The following is a 10,502-nucleotide window of genomic DNA, read 5'->3' as shown; positions in this document are numbered from 1 at the left end:
ACGAAAGACGTTTTCGAAATGTCGCGGAACATATGAGATGCTTCAAGGGCTGAAATTGGGATTTCAGGCTCGTGCCCATGTCAAGAGGTATAAGACCTCCGACGATTTTCTTAGCCTGCAAACTCAGGGAGAAAAGCTCAATCGTTGAGCTTGTGCTCAGATTGTCTGAGTACAACAATCACTTGAATCGAGTGGGAGTTGATCTTCCAGATGAGATAGTGATGTTTCCCCAAATTCATTTCCACCAAGCTGCTAGAGCTTCGTGATGAACTATAACATATCAAGGATAGAGATGATGATCCTTGAGGTATTCGTGTTGTTTGACATCGCGAAAGTAGAAATCAAGAAGGAGCATCAATTGTTGATGGTTGGTGAAACCACTAGTTTCAACAAGGGCAAGGGCAAGAAGGGATACTTCATGAAACGGCAAATCAATTGCTGCTCCAGTGAAGAAACCCAAGGTTAAACCCAAACCCGAGACTAAGTGCTTCTGTAATAAGGGGAACAGCCACTGGAGCAAAACCACCCTAGATACCTGGTAGATGAGAAGGCTAGCAAGGTCGATAGAAGTATATTGGATATACATTATGTTAATGTGTACTTTACTAGTACTCCTAGTAGCACCAGGGTATTGGATACCGGTTCGGTTGCTAAGTGTTAGTAACTCGAAATAAAGCTATGAAATAAAAGGAGACTAGCTAAAGGTGAGCTGACGATATGTGTTGCAAGTGTTTCCAAGGTTGATGTGATCAAGCATCGCACGCTCCCTCTACCACCGAGATTGGTGTTTGCGTTGAGCATAGACATGATTAGATTATGTCTATCGCAATACGGTTATTTGAATAATACCTTCGATGGTCTTGCACCTAAATAAATGGTTTATTGAATCTCGATCATAGTGATACACATTTTCATGCCAAAAGATATAAGATAGTAATGATAGTACCACTTACTTGTGGCACTGCCATGTAAGTCATATTGGTGTAAAACGCATGAAGAAGCTCCATGTTGATGGATCTTTGGACTCACTCGTTTTTGAAAAGTTTGAGACATGCAATCCATGTCCATTGGTGTATACGCATGAAGAAACTCCATGCAGATGGATCGTTTGGACTCACTTGATTTTGAATCACTTGGGATATGCAAATCATACCACATGGGCAAGATGACTGAAAAGCCTCGTTTTCATTAAGATGGAACAAGATAGCAACTTGTTGGAAGTAACACATTTTGATGTGTCCAATCCAATGAGTGCTGAGGCATGCAGTGAATATTGTTATGTTCTTACTTCACAGATGATTCGAGTAGATGTTGAGAATATTTACTTGATGAAACACAAGTCTGAATTATTGAATGGTTCAAGTAATTTTAGAGTGAAGTTGAAGATCATCGTGACAAGAGGATGAAATGTCTATGATATGATCATAGAGATGAGTATCTGAGTTATGAGCTTTGGCACACAATTAAGACATTGTGGAAATGTTTCACAATTAATACTGCCTGGAACACCATAGTGAGGGTGTGTCCGAACATCATAGTTGCACCCTATTGGATATGGTGCGTACCATGATGTCTCTTATCGAATTACCACTATCATTTATGGGTTAGGCATAAGAGAGAACCACTTTCACTTTAAATAGGGCACCACGTAATTCCGTTGAGATGACACCATATGAACTATGGTCTAGAGAAACCTAAGCTGTCATTTCTTAAAGGTTTGGGGCTGCGACGCTTATGTGAAAAAGTTTCAGGTTGATAAGCTCGAACCCAAAGCGGATAAAATGCATCTTCATAGGACACCCAAAACAGTTGGGTATACCTCCTAATTCAGATCCGAAAGCAATATAAATTGTTTCTTGAATCGGGTCCTTTCTCGAGGAAAGGTTTCTCTCGAAAGAGTTGAGTGGGAGGATGGTAGAGACTTGATATGGTTAATGAACCGTCACTTTAACTAGTGTGTAGCAGGGCATAGGAAGTTGTTCCTGTGGCACCTACACCAATTGAAGTAGAAGCTTATGATAGTGATCATGAAGTTTTGGATCAAGTCACTACCGTACCTCGTAGGGTGACAAGGATGCGTACCACTTCAGAGTGGTACAGTAATCCTGTCTTGAAGGTCATGTCGCTAGACAACAATGAACCTACGAGCTATGGAGAAGCGATGGTGGGCCCGGATTCCGATAAATGGCTCGAGGCCATAAAATCCGAGAGAGGATCCATGTATGAAAACAAAGTGTAGACTTTGAAAGAACTACTTGATGGTCGTAAGGCTATTAGGTACAGATGGGTTTTAAAAGGAAGACGGACGATGATGGTAAATGTCACCATTAAGAAAGCTCAACTTGTCGTTAAGATGTTTTCTGACAAGTTCAAGTAGTTGACTACGGTGAGACTTTCTCACTTGTAGCGATGCTAAGAGTCTGTTGGAATTGGATTAGCAGTTACTGCATTATTTATGAAATCTTGCAGATAGGATGTCAAAACATTGTTTCCTTGACGATTTTCTTGAGGAAATGTTGTATGTGATACAACCGGAAGGTTTTGTCAATCCCGAAAGATGCTAATAAGTATGCAAAGCTCCAGCAATCCTTCTAAGGACTGGAGTGAGCATCTCGGAGTTGGAATGTATGCTTTGATGATGATCAAAGATTTTGGGTTTGTACAAAGTTTATGAGAAACTTGTATTTCCAAAGAAGTGAGTGGGAGCACTATAGAATTTCTGATGAATGTATGTTGTTGACATATTGATGATCAGAAATGATGTAGAATATCTGGAAAGCATATAGGGTTATTTGAAAGATGTTTTTCAATAGAAAACCTGGATTAAGCTACTTGAACATTGAGCATCAAGATCTATAAGGATAGATCAAAATGCTTAATAATACTTTCAAATGAGCACATACCTTGACATGATCTTGAAGGTGTTCAAGATGGATCAGTCAAAGAAGAAGTTCTTGCCTGAGTTGTAAGGTACGAAGTTAAGACTTAAAGCTCGACCACGGCAGAATAGAGAGAAAGGACGAAGGTCGTCCCCTATGCTTAAGACGTAGGCTCTTCAGTATGCTATGCTGTGTACCGCACCTGAAGTGTGCCTTGCCATGAGTCAGTCAAGGGGTACAAGAGTGATCCAAGAATGGCTCACAGGACAGCGGTCAAAGTTATCCTTAGTAACTAGTGGACTAAGGAATTTTCTTGATTATGGAGGTGGTAAAAGAGTTCGTCGTAAAGGGTTATGTCGATGCAAGCTTGACACCTATCCGGGTAGCTCTGAGTAGAGAGACCGGATACATATAGTGGAGCAATAATTTAGAATAGCTCCAAGTAGAACAGTTATTTGGAATAGCTCCAAATAGAGAGTGGTAGCTGCATCTAGGAGATGACATAGAGATTTGTAAAGCACACACGGATCTGAAAGGTTCAGACCCATTGACTAAAACCTCTCTCACAAGCAACATGATCAAACATAAAACTCATTGAGTGTTAATCACATAGTGATGTGAACTAGACTACTGACTCTAGTAAACTCTTGGGTATTAGTCACATGGCGATGTGACCTGTGAGTGTTAATCACATGGCGATGTGAACTGGATTATTGACTCTAGTGCAAGTGGGAGACTGTTGGAAATATGCCCTAGAGGCAATAATAAAAGTGTTATTATTATATTTCTTTGTTCATGATAATAGTCTTTTATTCATGCTATAACTGTATTATCCGGAAATCATAATACACGTGTGAATACATAGACCACAATATGTCCCTAGTGAGCCTCTAGTTGACTAGCTCGTTGTGATCAACAAATAGTCATGGTTTCTTGGCTATGGACATTGGATGTTGTTGATAACGGGATCACATCATTAGGAGAATGATGTGATGGACAAGACCCAATCCTAAGCCTAGCACAAAGATCGTGTAGTTCGTTTGCTAGAGCTTTGCCAATGTCAAGTATCTCTTCCTTTGACCATGAGAGCGTGTAACTCCTGGATACCGTAGGAGTGCTTTGGGTGTATCAAACGTCACAACGTAACTGAGTGACTATAAAGGTGCACTACAGGTATCTCCGGAAGTATCTATTGTTTTATGCGGATCGAGACTGGGATTTGTCACTCCGTGTAAACGGAGAGGTATCTCTGGGCCCACTCGGTAGGACATCATCATATGCGCAATGTGACCAAGGAGTTGATCACGGGATGATGTGTTACGGAACGAGTAAAGTGACTTGCCGGTAATGAGATTGAACAAGGTATTGGATACCGATGATCGAATCTCGGGCAAGTAACATACCGATAGACAAAGGGAATTGAATACGGGATTGATTAAGTCCTTGACATCGTGGTTCATCCGATGAGATCATCATGGAACATGTGGGAGCCATCATGGGTATCCAGATCCCGCTGTTGGTTATTGACCGGAGAACGTCTCGGTCATGTCTGCATGTCTCCCGAACCCGTAGGGTCTACACACTTAAGGTTCGATGATGCTAGAGTTATAAAGGAAGCTTGTATGTGGTTACCGAATGTTGTTCGGAGTCCCGGATGAGATCCCGGATGTCACGAGGAGTTCCGGAATGGTCCGGAGGTAAAGATTTATATATGGGAAGTCCTGTTTTGGTCACCGGAAAAGTTTCGGGCGATATCGGTATTGTACCGGGACCATCGGGAGGGTCCCGGGGGTCCACCAAGTGGGGCCACCTGCCCCAGAAGGCTGCGTGGCCAAGTGTGGGAGGGGACCAGCCCCTAGGAGGGCTGGTGCGCCCCCCACAAGGGGTCCAAGGCGCAAGGGAGAGTGGGAGGGGGCAAACCCTAGTCCAGATGGGCCTTAAGGCCCACCTAGTGGGCGCCTCCCCTCTCTCCCCCTCTTGGCCGCCTCCCCAAGCCCCATCTAGGGCTGGCCGCACCCCTTGGGGGGGGGGGAACCCTAGATGGGGGCGCAGCCCTCCCCTTCCCCTATATATATGAGGCCTAGGGGCTGCTCATAACACGCGATTCGATCTCTCATTGATGCAGCCCTGCCTCTCCTCCTCCTCCTCTCCCATGGTGCTTGGCGAAGCCCTGCGGGATTGCCACGCTCCTCCACCACCACCACGCCGTTGTGCTGCTGCTGGATGGAGTCTTCCTCAACCTCTCCCTCTCTCCTTGCTGGATCAAGGCGTGGGAGACGTCACCGGGCTGTACGTGTGTTGAACGCGGAGGTGCCGTGCGTTCGGCACTTGATCATTGGTGATTTGAATCATGACGAGTACAACTTCATCAACCCCGTTCACTTGAATGCTTCCGCTTAGCAATCTACAAGGGTATGTAGATGCACTCTCCTTCCCCTCGTTGCTGGTCTCTCCATAGATAGATCTTGGTGATACGTAGGAAAATTTTGAATTTCTGCTACGTTCCCCAACATCCAGACACATCGCACTTCCGCTCGGGTCGAGGCTGCCACTCGGCCCTCAGACGGATCAAAGAAGAGTGGGGAACCTCCCGCTGGTTTTTGGAATTCGACATCAGGAAGTGTTTTCACACCATCGACCGACATCGATTCATCTCAATCTTGAAGGAAGAGATCGACGATTCCAAGTTCTTTTACCCCACTCAGAAAAAGTTTTCCGCCGGACGACTCGTAGGGGGTGAGAAGGGCCCTGACTCCATCCCAAATAGTGTACTGCTATCGGCCCTACCAGACAATATCTACCTACACAAGCTCGATCAGGAGATAGGGAGGATCCGGCAGAAGCACGAATTTCCTCTTGTAGTGAAAATAAGATCGGTTCTATTAAGAATAGGTCGTCGTATTGATGACCAAGAAAAGTATGGAAAAGAAGCAAGCATCAACGCTCCCCAAGACAACAGAGCCCTCATAGTGGGGAGGGTCAAGAGCATCCAATGCAAAGCGACCTTTCATTCCCTTGTTTCGTCATGGTACCCCCCCCCACAAGCACCCCCAGGCGAAGGGGAGACCAGAAAACGCCTTTCGTTTTCCCCCCTTCAGCGGCCCTAGCCGCCTTCCTTAACAAGCAATCGAGCCTCCTTTGCGCCGCCTTCCTCATAGAAGCCGCTGGGTTGACCCTGAAGGCCGAATTCAATGGTAGAGAAGGCTTTAATAAGAATTTGGCCATGAGAGACCTTCTTAAGTATTGCAAAAGAAGGGGCCTGCTGATAGAGCTGGGTGGGGAGGCGATACTAGTTATCAGGTCAGAGAGAGGCCTGGCCCCGTAATCTGGCCCCCTTTAAAAGCCATTCCTTATTAATAAGGATTTGTTGCGCGCGATATGCCGACGACTTACTACTGGGAATCGTGGGTGCCGTATTTCTTCTCATAGAAATACAAAAACGTATCACCCACTTCCTACAATCCGGTCTGAACCTTTGGGTAGGCTCCGCAGGATCAACAACCATAGCTGCACGGAGTACGGTAGAATTCACCGGTACGGTCATTCAGGAAGTCCCCCCGAGGACGAGTCCCATACAATTCTTGCGAGAGCTGGAGAAGCGTCTACAGGTAAAGCACCGTATCCATATAACTGCCTACCACCTATGCTCCGCCATCCATTCCAAGTTTAGGGACCTAGGTTATAGTATCCCTATCAAAGAGCTGACGAAGGGGATGAGCGGAAGAGGTCGTCTACTGGACGCGGTTCAACTAGCGGAGACTCTTGGAAAAGATGGACTAAAAAGTCCCCAAGTTAGCGTATTATGGGGGACCGTCAAGCACATCCGGCAAAGATCGAGGGGGATCTCGTTGTTGCATAGCTTAGGTCATAGCAAGGTGCCATCAGTCGTTCAACAGGCAGTCTCACGATCAGGCATGAGTGTCCTGAAGAAGAAATTGTATACTCCCTTTGGTCGGAAGGCGGCGGGGGAAGGAAGGGGACACTGGGCGGGATCTTTCAGCAGCGAATTTCCCATACAGATAGTGGCGCCTATCAAAAAGATACTCCGAAGGCTTCGGGATGGAGGTCTCATTAGCCGAAGAAGACCCAGGCCAATCCACGTGGCCTCTTTGACCAACGTCAGCGACAAAGACATAGTAAATTGGTCCGCGGGCATCGCGATAAGTCCTCTGTCCTACTACAGGTGCTACGACAACCTTTACCAAGTTCGAATGATTGTCAACTACCAGATCCGCTGGTCCGCTATATTCACCCTAGCCCACAAGCACAAATCTTCAACGCGGAATATAATCCTAAAGTACCCCAAAGACTCAAATATAGTCAATCAAGAAGGTGGTAAGACCCTTGCTGAGTTCCCAAACAACATAGAGCTTGGGAAGCTCGGACTCGGTCAAGATCCGAACAACGACGGAGCACTAAACTACATGTTTAATAAGTAGTTGTCTTTTTCTATTTGGATTTTAGAGAACAGGCGTTTACATGAGATTAGTTGAGTAGGCTTGCCTTATCTGCTATAAGATAGCTAGTTGTGGGGCTTTCAGAAAAAAGGCTGAAGGCTTCGCTATCGCTCATGGCTTGTATTGTAGTCGTAGTCTTGTAGTCGGCCCTCCATGCCTCTTTAGTCTTTCTAATCCTGAGGCCTTTTTCCTTCATTCATTTTGCGGTAGCTTATGCATCAGAAAAATAGAACCTTTCCGGCCCGGAAGATCGCTGCTTCGCTTCTGGCGACTAGCTTCCACCCACAATGGCTAAAGCTACCCTGAATCAATCAATGAATGAATGATTCGGAACCCCCATGGGTTCGAGGACCCATTGGTCAAAGGAAAAGGGGGGGTCCAGATTCCAGGACGGAGCCGTATGAGGCGAGAGTCTCACGTACGGTTCCTTTGAGAAGGGTGCGATACCACCACCTATCAGGCCCGACGAGCGGTCCACGGAGCCGCATCCCTACTCACCCGGTCTATGCACATCGCTCTTTCCAGGAGGTTGGCTGCCTATCCTAGATCTTCCCATTTCCAAGAAGATCCCTTGTTCGATCTGGTTTAGTATCAAGGTTCTTCTTTTTCTGTTTCTATATATATGGGTCCGTGCAGCATTTCCACGATATCGTTTTGATCAATTAATGGGACTTGGCCGGAAAGTGTTCTTGCCTCTATCATTAGCTCGGCTAGTCCCCGTTTCAGGTGTTTCAGTCACCTTTCGATGGCTCCTGTCGGTGTCAAAACCGGCGGATCTCGGGTAGGGGTCCCGAACTGTGCGTCTAGGCGGATGGTAACAAGAGACAAGGGACACGATGTTTTTACCCAGGTTCGGGCCCTCTCGATGGAGGTAAAACCCTACTCCTGCTTGATTGATATTGATGATATGGGTAGTACAAGAGTAGATCCACCACGAGATCAAGGAGGCTAACCCCTAGAAGCTAGCCTATGGTATGATTGTTGTTCGTCCTACGGACTAAAACTCTCCGGTTTATATAGACACCGGAGAGGGCTAGGGTTACACAGAGTCGGTTACAATGGTAGGAGATCTACATATCCGTATCGCCAAGCTTGCCTTCCACGCCAAGGAAAGTCCCATCCGGACACGGGACAAAGTCTTCAATCTTGTATCTTCATAGTCTTGGAGTCCGGCCAATGATGATAGTTCGGCTATCCAGACACCCCCTAGTCCAGGACTCCCTCAGTAGCCCCTGAACCAGGCTTCAATGACGACGAGTCCGGCGCGCATATTGTCTTCGGCATTGCAAGGCGGTTTCCTCCTCCGAATAATTCATAGAAGATTTTGAACACCAGGATAGTGTTCGGCTCTGCAACATAAATTCGACATACCACCGTAGAGGGAATAATATTTACACAAGTTCAATCTGCTGACGTATTTCGTGGCATGACGTCACACCACGGCCAAGCCTTTACTCGAATCGTTTTTATTGTTCCACCTCAGCGCGTTTAGCAAAGCGGTTTCCTTGGCACGTCTTGTTACAGCAGAGATCGTGTACCCTTTATTCCGGGATCCTCATCAATACGGACGTGGGTAACCCAACCGCGCCATTGATTGCGGCGCTTGGGAGATAAGCGAGTTTTACCAGGCTGGTGGGGACGCGCAGTTTCGTCCGCCCATATATAAGGGATAAGGATTCACCTTTTCACCTACGCCTTCTTCCTCCTTTGCTTATCCATCTCCGCGCACTCGAGCTCCAGCGCCCAAGTCCGCACATCTCACCTCAACCTTCTCCAACCATGTCTGGAGCGGGAGGCAAGTGGATGGCCTCCTCCGTCACGGAGGGGCACATCAAGAAGCTGCGCAAGGCTGGATATTTGTCCAGCGATATCGCGCACCGGCTCCCCAACGAGGGGCAGCTCGTCCCCACCCCGGGCCCCATGAGAGGGTGGTATTCCTTCCTCATTTCCTCCGCGGACTGGGCTTCCCACTCCACCCCTTTGTCCGATGGCTCATGTTCTACTATGGCCTGGATTTCCATGATCCGACCCCGAATTTTATCGTCAACATCTCGGTGTTTATCGTCGTGTGTGAGGCCTTCCTCTGCATCTAGCCCTACTTCGGCTTATGGCTAAAGACCTTCAATGTCAAGCCGAAGGTAGTGGGTGGCAGCCAAGCGGAGTGCGGAGGCGCCATGGTGGGCAAGATGCCCAACGTCAATGTCAAGACGAAGGTAGTGGGAGGCAGCCAAGCGGAGTGCGGAGGCGCCATGGTGGGCAAGATGCCCAACATCACCTGGCTCGACGGCGCCTTCGTGGAAACCATCAAAGGGTGGCAATCGGGGTGGTTCTACATCACCGAACCGCGTGACCCTGAATGGCCAGTGGCCCCCGAATTCAGATCTGGCATCCCCACGCGGCTCACCTCCTGGAAAGAGAAGGGCCTGTTGTGGGGCGATTCGGAGGAGCTGACCGGACTCCAATCCTATCTCCAAACCCTGGTGAACAAGAAGCTCAAGCTTGTCAACGTGATCTAGGTCATGCTCATCCGCCGGATTCTCCCGTGCCAACAGCGGGATTTCAACCTGTGGGAGTTCGATCTGGCACAGCACCAGACCTTGAGCAGGCTCTTCGACACTATGTATGAAGAGGCCTGGAGGGTGCTGTTCAAGGGCGCCGAGGCGCCCGCATCCGCTACCGAAGATCGCGGGTTTAGCTCGCAGCGTCCAGCTGGCGAGGTAAGCTATATTATCCTTTATGGGACACTTGCTTTCCATAGTTTGACTCTATGTGGTATCTAAACTCCCAATACCTTTAACAGGCCTGGCAGAAGACGTCCGGACAGGTTAACTGTCCGGCTCCCCTTCCAGAAGACCCAGCGGATGCCCGTTTGACAGGGCTGCTGGTCCCGGCGCCTTATGTGGTGCCGGAGAAGAAGGCCAAGAAGAAGGCCACGGGAACCCGGAGGAGTTCCCGGCGCCAGGTGTTATCGGACTCATCGTCCAACGACTCCAAGGCGGACTCCTCCCACGAAGATGAGGAGGAGAAAAAAGAGGCCTCTCCCCCAGCAGGGGGAGAGAAGAAGAGGAAGGCTTCCCCAACGGGGGAGGCCGAAGGGTCCAAGAAGGGAAGGACCCTTCCTCCGGACTGTTCCACCAACGCCGACAACGGCGAAGAGTAGTGGCCC

Source organism: Triticum dicoccoides, chromosome 6B, assembly GCF_002162155.2.
Source record: "Triticum dicoccoides isolate Atlit2015 ecotype Zavitan chromosome 6B, WEW_v2.0, whole genome shotgun sequence".
NCBI lineage: Eukaryota > Viridiplantae > Streptophyta > Magnoliopsida > Poales > Poaceae > Triticum > Triticum dicoccoides.
The sequence above is the reverse complement of the archived record's forward strand: the minus strand, read 5'-3'. Positions refer to the sequence as shown.